At 43.1% G+C, this 18,297-nt stretch overlaps 6 non-coding genes across 6 annotated transcripts; all 6 read right to left on the bottom strand.

Annotated features, from left to right (window-relative positions):
- Positions 1-1,997: 1,997 nt before the first annotated feature.
- On the bottom strand, positions 1,998-2,116 carry LOC124608567. Its single transcript, XR_006979189.1, has one exon. It is a non-coding gene; the product is annotated as a U5 spliceosomal RNA (small nuclear RNA).
- A 954-nt stretch (positions 2,117-3,070) lies between these two features.
- Positions 3,071-3,277, bottom strand: LOC124608487. The gene has a single exon (XR_006979121.1). It is a non-coding gene; the product is annotated as a small nucleolar RNA U3 (small nucleolar RNA).
- Positions 3,278-5,713: 2,436 nt separating this feature from the next.
- LOC124608566 lies at positions 5,714-5,832 on the bottom strand. The gene has a single exon (XR_006979188.1). It is a non-coding gene; the product is annotated as a U5 spliceosomal RNA (small nuclear RNA).
- A 954-nt stretch (positions 5,833-6,786) lies between these two features.
- Positions 6,787-6,992, bottom strand: LOC124608531. The gene has a single exon (XR_006979159.1). It is a non-coding gene; the product is annotated as a small nucleolar RNA U3 (small nucleolar RNA).
- A 2,412-nt stretch (positions 6,993-9,404) lies between these two features.
- Positions 9,405-9,523, bottom strand: LOC124608565. Its single transcript, XR_006979187.1, has one exon. It is a non-coding gene; the product is annotated as a U5 spliceosomal RNA (small nuclear RNA).
- A 952-nt stretch (positions 9,524-10,475) lies between these two features.
- LOC124608419 lies at positions 10,476-10,682 on the bottom strand. The gene has a single exon (XR_006979062.1). It is a non-coding gene; the product is annotated as a small nucleolar RNA U3 (small nucleolar RNA).
- Between the last annotated feature and the right edge of the window lie 7,615 nt (positions 10,683-18,297).

Below are 18,297 nucleotides of genomic sequence, written 5' to 3'. Positions count from 1 at the left end.
CGATATTTGGCCTCTTTCATGCATACTTCCTCTTTCGTTTCACTTTGCGTCTTACTTGATACCCGCCCTTGGAGCTGCTGACATACAATACTCGCAACAAATGTGTTTCTCTCTGTATCTCTTTTCGCCTATCACGAGTATTGCTTTTCCTCACATGGCAATTATGAAAACACCCACAGCTGAACAAACACTTCAATTCAGCGCCACGTCCATACTATCAATCATACACCAGTAATTTCACAGCTACTTGCTCCACTAATACATTTCTTATGTCTACTGTTAAACAGATGAAGAATCAAAGTATACATCAAGTCTCTATGAACATCACTGTCAGGACATTTTACAGACCTACGCATACCATGCCAATCTGTATGCTTCAACTATGATGGCCCATGTGCTATGAATACAGAAATTTCTCATAAAATAACAAATAATTTTACAACTATACAACTACTCCGACAAGCTCCTTACTAAAATGCTACATGTTTAGCAATCCCCCCATCATCTCAGAATAATCCCAAGCAGTGCTTTCATCCCATGAGCACTTCTTTGCAAGCAAAACCACAAACTACTTTTTATACTAGCTTCCTTGTCACAGTGAACAGGAAACTAATGCTAGTGCCTCAGTTTACTAAAAAGCTTTTTCCGCTTGCAACATATAAACTACCAACTTGAACCTCACACACACACACACACACACACACACACACACACACACACACACATACAGAAAACTTAATTCCACAGAAATTTAGGAGTAACAGTGGTTACCTCACAATTTCATACATACTCAAATAGCTACTTCTGTGCACTTCACACAATGTTCTCATCGTGTTCCACCAGAGAACACAGTTATCACTATGCATGGATTCTGGTAAAAGAGCATTAAAAAAACAAACAGCCTGATCAAAGTGATTATCTGCACATCCTCTGCCAATATCATGTCACTCTATACCCGAGGGAAACTAGAATGCAGGGAAAGGAGCTTTGTTGTGAGCACTGTGTTGGTATTTCATCATTTACTGACCAAAGTCTTCTCAAGCCAAGTATGCACCAGCTCTGTGTATGGCTGGGTCAATCAAGAGCCCCTATCAATTTTACTTAAAAGACAAGCAGCATCAACAACTCACAGGAGGCACTGAACATTTTTACCATTATCTGCACCACCTTCCACTGATTTACTGAAGAAGAAACTGCAAAGTCTGCCCAATTTTGTACACAAGTAATCTTGAAAACATTGGAGTCAACAGCAGATACATAGTTTCCAAGACTGTAGCTAGGAACAACCCTTCAATTTCAAGATTTATCTCTCACTGAGACACACCATACCCAAACTACACCTAGCAGGAAATTACTACTTACTTCATTTCTAGCTATTTATGTCATATTCAACAACTGTCTCTTTCTCACCTAAATCTTCTACACAACTGAGTACACTGTTATGAACAAACACATTATGGCAACAAGCCAGTGTCACTAATATCCACTCTATTGAAAACCATTTAAATACTCATCCTGCCCAACTAACCACCATCTTCGGCCCAAAGCTCACTCACATCATACCTACAAATCACAAACTTCTGTGGTAAAAATAATTTTGGGTTTCAAAACATAATCTACTAATCACATACCAGTATTTCTTACAAAGCCTATCATTCATCATTCACTTCAAAATATCAGTTTATATGCTGTTGTGCAACTGCAGTGCAAGTAAACACTCTCAAATCATCTAGAACTGAGGTACGGAAAGGGTTCACCAAGTGTTTCCAGGTAGTCCTGTAGCTCCCTCTCTGTCTTTACACAATCGTCTAACACACTGTACGCCATTTCAGGGCAAATGTACTTGTTTCATTATACTACGACACGGCCTATTACAATTTCAAATTTTAAAAAAACAAATATCTGCCTGATCCAACGTCATCCGCTACTCCACGCCCTTCATTCACACAACACAATCTACCTCTTGCTACTTACATTACGTTTTCACTTGTGATTATGGCTCAGCAATAGCCGAGCACTACGAAAAATACCTTATAGACTCATTTAATGTTCCCCTCCACGGAAATCTTTAGTAAAAGGCGAAAGATTTATTCGTTTTGAAGGGAAACCAGAGTGCCGATCAACGCCCTCACTTCAATACTTATGGCTGCTTCTCTATTACTTCTCCGCGAGAACGCGGAAAATTCTTTCCGTCTTGTCTACTTCTCTACCGTCAACAGACTTCCAGTGTCATGCAAGCACACACCCCAAACTAACTGTCAACGCTGAAACACGTGTCTGCCAAATGTCGTCGCTATTACTCTTTAGTTAACTATTTTCATCATTTCTGTCACCATTCAAGCTGCTTCATTACCTCACCTGCCGACAGATGGCAGCACGCCCAATTCCTGTCGGCGACTCACCGTCCGACATACAACGTCCGACACACAACTGCCCGCACTGCTCTGCATCTAACACTAATCTCTCTCCTCCCTACCACATTCGTTCACTGAAAAAAACTGACAACTAGACAGTTCTTTGTACGCAAAACTAGGCCACATCAGACGCAACGTGTATGTAGATGTATGGTGCAAGGGAAATATCCCCCTACTCCCACACATCTAATTAATACTAGTTGACAACAGAAATAAAATTTCTGTCGATAGTATTCGAACCAGTCTTATTCATTTGCCAATTTCATGCATTCCTTCTTGCAGATAACAGTGCCTTGCAAATCGCTCAATTCATGTTTGCTAGCCAAACGTGCTCCTCCTAAATGTTTCGTACATCATGCATTAGTGGTGATTATCAACACTGTGTTGTGTGTCAGCTTTTTATGGTCATCAATTGCACTCTTCTTGTGTTGCTCACTCAGTCTTGTAACTCAAAAGTACGTCGTTGTCATCCAAGCCTAGCACTTGGAGCAGGCCAAATCAAATGGCTCGTCCCCGTGACACTCGAGAAACTTCCACAAGGCTTTCATGACATGTCGCAATCAAAGTCCTTCCACAAGCTGCAGCGACATTTCTGCAACGACGCGGGTCCCGATACCAAAGGTATGACTTACGCTTCTGATCTATATAATAAAACCACCACTCGGAAAGCGCTATTCCCTTCCCACATCCCTCAGAATGTGGTGAACGATCATCGATTACAACCAAGATGCGATGAATCTCGATCGCAAGCCTCACGCTCAGGGAGAGTGCTACCACTCGTCATCGTGGTTACGTCTACTCCAGCTTTGAACTAGAGAGAGTTGAAGACATACTACAGAAATGATCCTGTGAAGTATGATCTTGCTTGCAAGCTATCACCGCTCGCTACTTATGCCACGAGACCGTCAACACGCCCTACGAGAATACGACACACTCTTCACATTTCGCGATTTACAAGCTCCGACATTCTGCAAAGAACCTACTTCTACTCTTACTTGGCCGCCATGATCTCGCTCAGCTATTTTGTGCGCTACCAGTGCTTCTTGCGTTCCGAAATGAGAGACCATTGCCTCAGGCGAGACTGTATGTAAACACCGCTTGCACCTCCGGCCGCTAGATGGCGGCCTGGGGCACATACAGTAGCATTCTACGGCGCAAGCAGACACGCCAAATAGCCACTGAAAGAGAAACACACAAGAGGGCATTCATAGGACTCTTGTGCTTTCTTTAAAACCGCCTCTCTCTTCGAAATTTTTCGCACAGCACTAGCTCATTCACCTCACTCTAACAGTGCGAACTCTTGTCGATATTTGGCCTCTTTCATGCATACTTCCTCTTTCGTTTCACTTTGCGTCTTACTTGATACCCGCCCTTGGAGCTGCTGACATACAATACTCGCAACAAATGTGTTTCTCTCTGTATCTCTTTTCGCCTATCACGAGTATTGCTTTTCCTCACATGGCAATTATGAAAACACCCACAGCTGAACAAACACTTCAATTCAGCGCCACGTCCATACTATCAATCATACACCAGTAATTTCACAGCTACTTGCTCCACTAATACATTTCTTATGTCTACTGTTAAACAGATGAAGAATCAAAGTATACATCAAGTCTCTATGAACATCACTGTCAGGACATTTTACAGACCTACGCATACCATGCCAATCTGTATGCTTCAACTATGATGGCCCATGTGCTATGAATACAGAAATTTCTCATAAAATAACAAATAATTTTACAACTATACAACTACTCCGACAAGCTCCTTACTAAAATGCTACATGTTTAGCAATCCCCCCATCATCTCAGAATAATCCCAAGCAGTGCTTTCATCCCATGAGCACTTCTTTGCAAGCAAAACCACAAACTACTTTTTATACTAGCTTCCTTGTCACAGTGAACAGGAAACTAATGCTAGTGCCTCAGTTTACTAAAAAGCTTTTTCCGCTTGCAACATATAAACTACCAACTTGAACCTCACACACACACACACACACACACACACACACACACACACACACATACAGAAAACTTAATTCCACAGAAATTTAGGAGTAACAGTGGTTACCTCACAATTTCATACATACTCAAATAGCTACTTCTGTGCACTTCACACAATGTTCTCATCGTGTTCCACCAGAGAACACAGTTATCACTATGCATGGATTCTGGTAAAAGAGCATTAAAAAAACAAACAGCCTGATCAAAGTGATTATCTGCACATCCTCTGCCAATATCATGTCACTCTATACCCGAGGGAAACTAGAATGCAGGGAAAGGAGCTTTGTTGTGAGCACTGTGTTGGTATTTCATCATTTACTGACCAAAGTCTTCTCAAGCCAAGTATGCACCAGCTCTGTGTATGGCTGGGTCAATCAAGAGCCCCTATCAATTTTACTTAAAAGACAAGCAGCATCAACAACTCACAGGAGGCACTGAACATTTTTACCATTATCTGCACCACCTTCCACTGATTTACTGAAGAAGAAACTGCAAAGTCTGCCCAATTTTGTACACAAGTAATCTTGAAAACATTGGAGTCAACAGCAGATACATAGTTTCCAAGACTGTAGCTAGGAACAACCCTTCAATTTCAAGATTTATCTCTCACTGAGACACACCATACCCAAACTACACCTAGCAGGAAATTACTACTTACTTCATTTCTAGCTATTTATGTCATATTCAACAACTGTCTCTTTCTCACCTAAATCTTCTACACAACTGAGTACACTGTTATGAACAAACACATTATGGCAACAAGCCAGTGTCACTAATATCCACTCTATTGAAAACCATTTAAATACTCATCCTGCCCAACTAACCACCATCTTCGGCCCAAAGCTCACTCACATCATACCTACAAATCACAAACTTCTGTGGTAAAAATAATTTTGGGTTTCAAAACATAATCTACTAATCACATACCAGTATTTCTTACAAAGCCTATCATTCATCATTCACTTCAAAATATCAGTTTATATGCTGTTGTGCAACTGCAGTGCAAGTAAACACTCTCAAATCATCTAGAACTGAGGTACGGAAAGGGTTCACCAAGTGTTTCCAGGTAGTCCTGTAGCTCCCTCTCTGTCTTTACACAATCGTCTAACACACTGTACGCCATTTCAGGGCAAATGTACTTGTTTCATTATACTACGACACGGCCTATTACAATTTCAAATTTTAAAAAAACAAATATCTGCCTGATCCAACGTCATCCGCTACTCCACGCCCTTCATTCACACAACACAATCTACCTCTTGCTACTTACATTACGTTTTCACTTGTGATTATGGCTCAGCAATAGCCGAGCACTACGAAAAATACCTTATAGACTCATTTAATGTTCCCCTCCACGGAAATCTTTAGTAAAAGGCGAAAGATTTATTCGTTTTGAAGGGAAACCAGAGTGCCGATCAACGCCCTCACTTCAATACTTATGGCTGCTTCTCTATTACTTCTCCGCGAGAACGCGGAAAATTCTTTCCGTCTTGTCTACTTCTCTACCGTCAACAGACTTCCAGTGTCATGCAAGCACACACCCCAAACTAACTGTCAACGCTGAAACACGTGTCTGCCAAATGTCGTCGCTATTACTCTTTAGTTAACTATTTTCATCATTTCTGTCACCATTCAAGCTGCTTCATTACCTCACCTGCCGACAGATGGCAGCACGCCCAATTCCTGTCGGCGACTCACCGTCCGACATACAACGTCCGACACACAACTGCCCGCACTGCTCTGCATCTAACACTAATCTCTCTCCTCCCTACCACATTCGTTCACTGAAAAAAACTGACAACTAGACAGTTCTTTGTACGCAAAACTAGGCCACATCAGACGCAACGTGTATGTAGATGTATGGTGCAAGGGAAATATCCCCCTACTCCCACACATCTAATTAATACTAGTTGACAACAGAAATAAAATTTCTGTCGATAGTATTCGAACCAGTCTTATTCATTTGCCAATTTCATGCATTCCTTCTTGCAGATAACAGTGCCTTGCAAATCGCTCAATTCATGTTTGCTAGCCAAACGTGCTCCTCCTAAATGTTTCGTACATCATGCATTAGTGGTGATTATCAACACTGTGTTGTGTGTCAGCTTTTTATGGTCATCAATTGCACTCTTCTTGTGTTGCTCACTCAGTCTTGTAACTCAAAAGTACGTCGTTGTCATCCAAGCCTAGCACTTGGAGCAGGCCAAATCAAATGGCTCGTCCCCGTGACACTCGAGAAACTTCCACAAGGCTTTCATGACATGTCGCAATCAAAGTCCTTCCACAACCTGCAGCGACATTTCTGCAACGACGCGGGTCCCGATACCAAAGGTATGACTTACGCTTCTGATCTATATAATAAAACCACCACTCGGAAAGCGCTATTCCCTTCCCACATCCCTCAGAATGTGGTGAACGATCATCGATTACAACCAAAATGCGATGAATCTCGATCGCAAGCCTCACGCTCAGGGAGAGTGCTACCACTCGTCATCGTGGTTACGTCTACTCCAGCTTTGAACTAGAGAGATTGAAGACATACTACAGAAATGATCCTGTGAAGTATGATCTTGCTTGCAAGCTATCACCGCTCGCTACTTATGCCACGAGACCGTCAACACGCCCTACGAGAATACGACACACTCTTCACATTTCGCGATTTACAAGCTCCGACATTCTGCAAAGAACCTACTTCTACTCTCACTTGGCCGCCATGATCTCGCTCAGCTATTTTGTGCGCTACCAGTGCTTCTTGCGTTCCGAAATGAGAGACCATTGCCTCAGGCGAGACTGTATGTAAACACCGCTTGCACCTCCGGCCGCTAGATGGCGGCCTGGGGCACATACAGTAGCATTCTACGGCGCAAGCAGACACGCCAAATAGCCACTGAAAGAGAAACACACAAGAGGGCATTCATAGGACTCTTGTGCTTTCTTTAAAACCGCCTCTCTCTTCGAAATTTTTCGCACAGCACTAGCTCATTCACCTCACTCTAACAGTGCGAACTCTTGTCGATATTTGGCCTCTTTCATGCATACTTCCTCTTTCGTTTCACTTTGCGTCTTACTTGATACCCGCCCTTGGAGCTGCTGACATACAATACTCGCAACAAATGTGTTTCTCTCTGTATCTCTTTTCGCCTATCACGAGTATTGCTTTTCCTCACATGGCAATTATGAAAACACCCACAGCTGAACAAACACTTCAATTCAGCGCTACGTCCATACTATCAATCATACACCAGTAATTTCACAGCTACTTGCTCCACTAATACATTTCTCATGTCTACTGTTAAACAGATGAAGAATCAAAGTATACAACAAGTCTCTATGAACATCACTGTCAGGACATTTTACAGACCTACGCATACCATGCCAATCTGTATGCTTCAACTATGATGGCCCATGTGCTATGAATACAGAAATTTCTCATAAAATAACAAATAATTTTACAACTATACAACTACTCCGACAAGCTCCTTACTAAAATGCTACATGTTTAGCAATCCCCCCATCATCTCAGAATAATCCCAAGCAGTGCTTTCATCCCATGAGCACTTCTTTGCAAGCAAAACCACAAACTACTTTTTATACTAGCTTCCTTGTCACAGTGAACAGGAAACTAATGCTAGTGCCTCAGTTTACTAAAAAACTTCTTTCGCTTGCAACATATAAACTACCAACTTGAACCTCACACACACACACACACACATACAGAAAACTTAATTCCACAGAAATTTAGGAGTAACAGTGGTTACCTCACAATTTCATACATACTCAAATAGCTACTTCTGTGCACTTCACACAATGTTCTCATCGTGTTCCACCAGAGAACACAGTTATCACTATGCATGGATTCTGGTAAAAGAGCATTAAAAAAACAAACAGCCTGATCAAAGTGATTATCTGCACATCCTCTGCCAATATCATGTCACTCTATACCCGAGGGAAACTAGAATGCAGGGAAAGGAGCTTTGTTGTGAGCACTGTGTTGGTATTTCATCATTTACTGACCAAAGTCTTCTCAAGCCAAGTATGCACCAGCTCTGTGTATGGCTGGGTCAATCAAGAGCCCCTATCAATTTTACTTAAAAGACAAGCAGCATCAACAACTCACAGGAGGCACTGAACATTTTTACCATTATCTGCACCACCTTCCACTGATTTACTGAAGAAGAAACTGCAAAGTCTGCCCTATTTTGTACACAAGTATTCTTGAAAACATTGGAGTCAACAGCAGATACATAGTTTCCAAGACTGTAGCTAGGAACAACCCTTCAATTTCAAGATTTATCTCTCACTGAGACTCACCATACCCAAACTAGACCTAGCAGGAAATTACTACTTACTTCATTTCTAGCTATTTATGTCATATTCAACAACTGTCTCTTTCTCACCTAAATCTTCTACACAACTGAGTACACTGTTATGAACAAACACATTATGGCAACAAGCCAGTGTCACTAATATCCACTCTATTGAAAACCATTTAAATACTCATCCTGCCCAACTAACCACCATCTTCGGCCCAAAGCTCACTCACATCATACCTACAAATCACAAACTTCTGTGGTAAAAATAATTTTGGGTTTCAAAACATAATCTACTAATCACATACCAGTATTTCTTACAAAGCCTATCATTCATCATTCACTTCAAAATATCAGTTTATATGCTGTTGTGCAACTGCAGTGCAAGTAAACACTCTCAAATCATCTAGAACTGAGGTACGGAAAGGGTTCACCAAGTGTTTCCAGGTAGTCCTGTAGCTCCCTCTCTGTCTTTACACAATCGTCTAACACACTGTACGCCATTTCAGGGCAAATGTACTTGTTTCATTATACTACGACACGGCCTATTACAATTTCAAATTTTAAAAAAACAAATATCTGCCTGATCCAACGTCATGCGCTACTCCACGCCCTTCATTCACATAACACAATCTACCTCTTGCTACTTACATTACGTTTTCACTTGTGATTATGGCTCAGCAATAGCCGAGCACTACGAAAAATACCTTATAGACTCATTTAATGTTCCCCTCCACGGAAATCTTTAGTAAAAGGCGAAAGATTTATTCGTTTTGAAGGGAAACCAGAGTGCCGATCAACGCCCTCACTTCAATACTTATGGCTGCTTCTCTATTACTTCTCCGCGAGAACGCGGAAAATTCTTTCCGTCTTGTCTACTTCTCTACCGTCAACAGACTTCCAGTGTCATGCAAGCACACACCCCAAACTAACTGTCAACGCTGAAACACGTGTCTGCCAATGTCGTCGCTATTACTCTTTAGTTAACTATTTTCATCATTTCTGTCACCATTCAAGCTGCTTCATTACCTCACCTGCCGACAGATGGCAGCACGCCTAATTCCTGTCGGCGACTCACCGTCCGACATACAACGTCCGACACACAACTGCCCGCACTGCTCTGCATCTAACACTAATCTCTCTCCTCCCTACCACATTCGTTCACTGAAAAAACTGACAACTAGACAGTTCTTTGTACGCAAAACTAGGCCACATCAGACGCAACGTGTATGTAGATGTATGGTGCAAGGGAAATATCCCCCTACTCCCACACATCTAATTAATACTAGTTGACAACAGAAATAAAATTTCTGTCGATAGTATTTGAACCAGTCTTATTCATTTGCCAATTTCATGCATTCCTTCTTGCAGATAACAGTGCCTTGCAAATCGCTCAATTCATGTTTGCTAGCCAAACGTGCTCCTCCTAAATGTTTCGTACATCATGCATTAGTGGTGATTATCAACACTGTGTTGTGTGTCAGCTTTTTATCGTCATCAATTGCACTCTTCTTGTGTTGCTCACTCAGTCTTGTAACTCAAAAGTACGTCGTTGTCATCCAAGCCTAGCACTTGGAGCAGGCCAAATCAAATGGCTCGTCCCCGTGACACTCGAGAAACTTCCACAAGGCTTTCATGACATGTCGCAATCAAAGTCCTTCCACAAGCTGCAGCGACATTTCTGCAACGACGCGGGTCCCGATACCAAAGGTATGACTCACGCTTCTGATCTATATAATAAAACCACCACTCGGAAAGCGCTATTCCCTTCCCACATCCCTCAGAATGTGGTGAACGATCATCGATTACAACCAAGATGCGATGAATCTCGATCGCAAGCCTCACGCTCAGGGAGAGTGCTACCACTCATCATCGTGGTTACGTCTACTCCAGCTTTGAACTAGAGAGAGTTGAAGACATACTACAGAAATGATCCTGTGAAGTATGATCTTGCTTGCAACCTATCACCGCTCGCTACTTATGCCACGAGACCGTCAACACGCCCTACGAGAATACGACACACTCTTCACATTTCGCGATTTACAAGCTCCGACATTCTGCAAAGAACCTACTTCTACTCTTACTTGGCCGCCATGATCTCGCTCAGCTATTTTGTGCGCTACCAGTGCTTCTTGCGTTCCGAAATGAGAGACCATTGCCTCAGGCGAGACTGTATGTAAACACCGCTTGCACCTCCGGCCGCTAGATGGCGGCCTGGGGCACATACAGTAGCATTCTACGGCGCAAGCAGACACGCCAAATAGCCACTGAAAGAGAAACACACAAGAGGGCATTCATAGGACTCTTGTGCTTTCTTTAAAACCGCCTCTCTCTTCGAATTTTTCGCACAGCACTAGCTCATTCACCTCACTCTAACAGTGCGAACTCTTGTCGATATTTGGCCTCTTTCATGCATACTTCCTCTTTCGTTTCACTTTGCGTCTTACTTGATACCCGCCCTTGGAGCTGCTGACATACAATACTCGCAACAAATGTGTTTCTCTCTGTATCTCTTTTCGCCTATCACGAGTATTGCTTTTCCTCACATGGCAATTATGAAAACACCCACAGCTGAACAAACACTTCAATTCAGCGCCACGTCCATACTATCAATCATACACCAGTAATTTCACAGCTACTTGCTCCACTAATACATTTCTTATGTCTACTGTTAAACAGATGAAGAATCAAAGTATACAACAAGTCTCTATGAACATCACTGTCAGGACATTTTACAGACCTACGCATACCATGCCAATCTGTATGCTTCAACTATGATGGCCCATGTGCTATGAATACAGAAATTTCTCATAAAATAACAAATAATTTTACAACTATACAACTACTCCGACAAGCTCCTTACTAAAATGCTACATGTTTAGCAATCCCCCCATCATCTCAGAATAATCCCAAGCAGTGCTTTCATCCCATGAGCACTTCTTTGCAAGCAAAACCACAAACTACTTTTTATACTAGCTTCCTTGTCACAGTGAACAGGAAACTAATGCTAGTGCCTCAGTTTACTAAAAAGCTTTTTCCGCTTGCAACATATAAACTACCAACTTGAACCTCACACACACACACACACACACACACACACACACACACACACACACACAGAAAACTTAATTCCACAGAAATTTAGGAGTAACAGTGGTTACCTCACATTTTCATACATACTCAAATAGCTACTTCTGTGCACTTCACACAATGTTCTCATCGTGTTCCACCAGAGAACACAGTTATCACTATGCATGGATTCTGGTAAAAGAGCATTAAAAAAACAAACAGCCTGATCAAAGTGATTATCTGCACATCCTCTGCCAATATCATGTCACTCTATACCCGAGGGAAACTAGAATGCAGGGAAACGAGCTTTGTTGTGAGCACTGTGTTGGTATTTCATCATTTACTGACCAAAGTCTTCTCAAGCCAAGTATGCACCAGCTCTGTGTATGGCTGGGTCAATCAAGAGCCCCTATCAATTTTACTTAAAAGACAAGCAGCATCAACAACTCACAGGAGGCACTGAACATTTTTACCATTATCTGCACCACCTTCCACTGATTTACTGAAGAAGAAACTGCAAAGTCTGCCCAATTTTGTACACAAGTAATCTTGAAAACATTGGAGTCAACAGCAGATACATAGTTTCCAAGACTGTAGCTAGGAACAACCCTTCAATTTCAAGATTTATCTCTCACTGAGACACACCATACCCAAACTACACCTAGCAGGAAATTACTACTTACTTCATTTCTAGCTATTTATGTCATATTCAACAACTGTCTCTTTCTCACCTAAATCTTCTACACAACTGAGTACACTGTTATGAACAAACACATTATGGCAACAAGCCAGTGTCACTAATATCCACTCTATTGAAAACCATTTAAATACTCATCCTGCCCAACTAACCACCATCTTCGGCCCAAAGCTCACTCACATCATACCTACAAATCACAAACTTCTGTGGTAAAAATAATTTTGGGTTTCAAAACATAATCTACTAATCACATACCAGTATTTCTTACAAAGCCTATCATTCATCATTCACTTCAAAATATCAGTTTATATGCTGTTGTGCAACTGCAGTGCAAGTAAACACTCTCAAATCATCTAGAACTGAGGTACGGAAAGGGTTCACCAAGTGTTTCCAGGTAGTCCTGTAGCTCGTAAAGTGCCCTCCGCCACACACCGTTGGGTGGCTTGCGGAGTATAAATGTAGATGTAGATCCAGGCCTATATTTATTACCATGCAGCATGTAAGTATAGCATCTTTGACTAGTAATCAAAACATTATTGGTTCCAGCTTCAGTTCCTGTTCCTGTCTAAATTCTGAATAAAAATCATCAGCAATGGTGCTGTTTAAATTCTGAATAAAAATAATCAGCAATGGTGGTTCAACAATTCTGGTGTTAAGGAGAGATCCTTGACTGACTTGTTAAGTATGTAAAAGAGAAGTTCGGGAACATCCTCAAGCCCTTGGGGGTAGGAAACTTCCATTAAAAGGCAGAAGAAACAGGAGTGTGCCCAGAGGAGAGTTGGTCAAGGAATAAACTGAGTCAGAGAGCAGGGACCGGACATGCATTAGGATCATAATCCCTGATCTAGGCTGCTGTTGTGGGAGTCTGATTTCGATGTTTGGAAAGAGGAGATGGTTGTTTGGGTGCTTAGGGAAGCTGCAAACGTTTGTAGCATAACTGACAAGGTGTTGTTGGCACCTGATCTGCAATGGAGGGACCCCATCTGCCACGATAAAGCTGTTCACAGGCCTAGATCTAAAGGCCCCTGTTGCAAGTCAAGCCCTGCATTGGTATATGCAATGCTGAGGCTGATGCCAAACCATATGCCAGACTCCCACAATCAAGACGGAATTGTATTAGGGCAGTGGGATCTGCACCACATCAGGTGTTACTCAGACAGCAAACTGTATTAAGTTGCAGCCAGTGCTTTTACTTAAACTGGCGAAGATGGGTAATCCACGTCAACCGAGCATTCAAGATCAGGCCTACAAAGTGACAAGTCCCCATCACATTGAGTAGGTGGCCGTCGAGATAAAGTTATGGTTGCAGGTGAATGGTACGACATCGACAGAAGTGTGTGATGCGAGTCTTGGCAGCTGAAAACCGAATGCCTACACCTTTCATATGGCACCTTGCAGTCTATGTTCAGTGGCACCCACACTAGACATGCAACAGAAGAGGCACAGGTCATCAGCATATGAGGAGGGTGATATTGAGGACCCCACAGCTACTGCTAAACCATTCACGGGTATTAGAAAAAGAGGGACACTCAGTACAGAAAGAGCCTTGTGTGACCACTCTCTGTTGGATATGGGGAGAACTGTGGTAGGAATCAACATGAACCTGAAAATACAATGAGACAAGAATTTCTTGATAAAAATCAAGAGTGGACAGGGACCCCAGTTGGGTAAGATGGTTAGGATGTGCAGTCGCCATGTGGTGTCATAAGGTAAAAGAAGATACCTAAGTTGGGCAAAAGCTGTTCAGAGCAGACTCCAGGTAAACCAGATTATCGGAAGTGGAACGGCCTTGACAAAAACTGCCCTAGGACGCAGCCAGAAGACGCAAAGACTCAGGAGCCAACACAGCCACTGGCTCATCATGTGATCAAGCGACTTACAGAGAACAATGTTGGGAGTATTTGGTTGATTACTGTACATCTCTAGAGGCTGCTCACCCAGTTTCATGTACTGGGACAACAATGCTTTCTTGCCATTACGATGGAAATTCACCCTCACTCCAGATATAGTTGAAGATAGCAAGGATATGATGCTGACAATCCACTGACAGGATCTTCAGCGTTTGGCTGTGGATGTAATCTGGCCATGGGGCTGTATCAGGGCAGTGAGCTAGGACACTGATAAATTCCCACTTGCAGAATGGAGTATTATATGGCTCTAAGTGGCATTTAGAAAATGATTGTTGCTTTCGCTCCACCCACTATTTTTTAACATGAAGAGCAGGTTTATGGTTTTCAAATGCACAGGCTTGAGAATAGTACAGAGCAAAATGTTCAGCGACAGCATCTGGGTCAGTGTAGAACGTGCCATTCAAGATAATACCCGGTACACCTGCAGGCTGTTTGACTGAGCTGTGCCGCTTTCACTTTATAGTTTCTATATCTGTAGCAACATCTGATCTTTAGCCATACGTACAATGTAGAGGTACTTGGTCTGATGGCTGAAATGCACCAATCCCAGCATTCTCGTTTCCATTGTCTTACTAGGTGGCAGCCCCATACATGGAGCCTCTTAAGGGCAATGAGATGCTTCACGGACAGGTGCTGCTTATGGTATTGCAGAGCCTGCCTACTATCTATAATGGCCTCTGCAATTTCTGATAACCATCAAGGTACTGTCTCCCATCGGGGCAGTCCTGAAGAACAGGTGATCGCTAAATCAGCTCCAAAAGAATGGCTGTAGTTGTATACTGGACTGCCTTGTTGATATCGCCCTGCAGCAGGGAGCCAAGGGCAACAGCAGGGGCGAAAGCACACCAGTCAACACAACTGTGAGCAAATCTGGGCTGGCATCCAAAGCAGTGACGCTGAGGAAGGGACAGGAAGATAAGGAAGTGGTCACCACCACACAGGTCATTGTGGACTCTCCAGCGGATGAGTGGAAGAACACAAGGGCTTCAGATGTTAAGTTCAATGGCTGAGGAAGTTCCATCCACCACAATGAATTGTGTGGGGACACTAGTATTCAAGACGCAGAGGCCAAGTTGGGCCAATAAGTTTTCGAGGTCTTTACCACATCCAGTGATCCTGGTTCCACCTCATAACGGGTTATGGGAATTTAAATCACCCAAGATTAGGACAGGTGTGGGAAGCTGAGAAACCAACACAAACTATACATTCCAAGACACTTCACTAACAAACGCGAGGTAAACACTGCAGACGGTAATATCCTGAAATGCCCTTACCCGAACAGCCACAGCCTTCAAAGGTGTATTAAAAGGCACAAGTTCACTATATAGTGTATCCAGAACCTATGTGCAACCACTGCCCAACATCCTGTCGTATAATAATATCCCCAGTATTCATGAAGGGCCACGGTCCGTGTTGCTGGAAACAAAGTCCCCTAAAGAGCAATGCAGAAGGCAGTGGAAGTGTTTAAAAGATGTCATAACTCAAGCCAGATGGTGGAAAAAACCACTAAAATTCCACTGGAAAATAATGTTGTTGATGTATTGTGAGCCATGAGGGGACCAAGGAGGCAGGTTATGTCCTATAGTCGACTGATGCCACTGGTTAAGAGGTTATGCCCTCAACATATACACATTGTGGATTCTGTTGTGTGGTCCGACCTGGGACCTCAGGGGCCACTGAAATCTCTGCATCAGCCATGAGAGTGAAATAGCCAGGATCTGATAGCATGGTGGCCACTGGAATCTCCTCCTCCTTGGCTGACTTCTTATCTTTCCTCTCCTTGGCAATTGGGTGACTGTGAGGGTAATAATGATTATTGTGAAATCCTGCAACCAGCAGCCTGTGGCTCCTTCAACCACTGGCTGGTGTCCGGTTGTAGGCTCGCAGACACTTTGCAAGGAAGTGAAAGTGTCCGAAGAACCCCTTCCTGGCAAGAGAAGCCCCAGGAAGGAGATCTGTCTCCAGCTGGGAGTTGCGGACCAATGTCTGCAGTGGATAGGAAGCCAATGATCCCAAAGTAGGTGTGGGGGAAGCAACAACAGGAGAGCCCCCAACCATCAGAGTGGCAGGCACGGTCGAGAGGACCTGAGGTCATTCTGCAGGGAGAATGGTGCTTTCCACAGTTAGCACAGTTGGAGGGAGAGACACAAGGAGTGTTCGCATGCAGTGGTCATCCACAATCTCTACAGATGGGGCTAGCATTGCATTGCAAAGACATGAGTCCGAATTTCAAACACTTGAAACACCGCATCGGGGGTGGTGGGGTGGTTGGGGGGAGGGGGGGTGGACATATGGTTTTACATTGCATTGGATTATCATCACTTTGACCTTTTCAGGTCATGAATCACCCTCTAAGGTCAAGTTGAAAGCACTGGTAGCCACCTTACTGTCCTTTGCTCCCTATGGAAATGACGGGACAAGGTGTACACACCATCGTTCTTAGTTGACATGTAGCTCATCATCAGATTGCAAGAGAAGGTCTCAGTGAAAAATTATGCCCTGAACCATATGTTACACTATTATGAGGTGTGATCACCAGTATGTCACCCAACTTGTAACAAGTGAGCAGCACCTGTGACCAGGCAGGGATGCTGCTTTGATCAAAACTGACTCACTTTTCAATCTAGAGATGGCTTCCACTTCCGCCAACTTGTCATCTATGTTCTCCACAAGAATGAGGGCTTTGTGGCCAAGAAGGAATTTCCATCAGCTCCTGGGCAAACCCACTCCGAAAAGGGGCTCTCTTCATGGGTGTCACCCAGCCTCAGCAACGGCTAAATGGTCAGCAATCTGTTGCTCAGAGTCTCCATGCCCCAGTCAGGATGGACACATACTCCTTGGCATGCATGGGGAGTTCTCAGCTCAGGCACCAAAGATGCAATGCCTACGTCATCAGGTTACCAAACTGTGTAGGTACTTGATGAACACCACAAACAGGATGGCAACCAAGCTGGGTTTTGGGTGTATTACCTTAGCAAAGAGAGGGGTGCACAGACGGAAAGGCACAAAGGTAGAGCATACACTGCATTGGGCGCCCCTCCCTGCACGATCCACACTTCTGGAGAATTTTGAAAACTGGTGGCAGGTCATACCCAACAGTGGGAACCATGTATATATTTAATGGGAAATTGTAGAAAACACCAGAAGTGGAAACTCTAGTCCCAAATCATAAACTAGGTCCAAGCAGGCTCTACACCAAGATAAACATTTGATAGAGAGCTCAGGGGAAATGGATAGCGGCAGTATAAGCTTGCAGCAGGAAAAGGAAGTAATGCTGCAAAGGCTGTGGCCCCATTGGCACTCACAAAACAGTATGAGCCCACTGGGGAAGGAGGATATGTGGTCTGTAATTAAAGAAGTGTTATGATATCTCTCCATTGGTACTAACTCCAGTGTACTCCCTCATTCTGGTCTCTAGGAAGATGACTAAGCAGCAGTATTCTATGAGTTGCAGCTTGGAATGTCAGGGAGGTTGTCACAGGAGAATAATTCATGATGAGAAACATCAAACAAGTCAGAAGACTGAAAACAAAAGAAAAAAGGAAGAGTGATAATGGGTACTTCTGGTAACACAAATGGCCAGAAAGAGCAAGAGGTGAAAAAAACAATAAAAAGTGCCTGAGCATGCCTAACACACACACTCTGATATTGCTAGACTGACTGCTACCAGTCCAAATTATAATTAACCTATAAAACTGGTGTTGGTAAGGGAGTAGTACGTAGAGCTGAACTGCAGAACACCTGCAATTATTTCAAAAGAACATGATGCTCATGTGATGTTATGGTTTAAAGCTAATTCACTGTAATTAAAATCTGAAAAGACCTACTACATGCAGTTCTGAACCTGTAACAGATTTCCTTCCAGCGTGTGTATATCATACGAAGACATGA

Source organism: Schistocerca americana, chromosome 3, assembly GCF_021461395.2.
Source record: "Schistocerca americana isolate TAMUIC-IGC-003095 chromosome 3, iqSchAmer2.1, whole genome shotgun sequence".
Taxonomy (NCBI): Eukaryota; Metazoa; Arthropoda; class Insecta; order Orthoptera; family Acrididae; genus Schistocerca; species Schistocerca americana.
The sequence above is the reverse complement of the archived record's forward strand: the minus strand, read 5'-3'. Positions and strand labels throughout refer to the sequence as shown.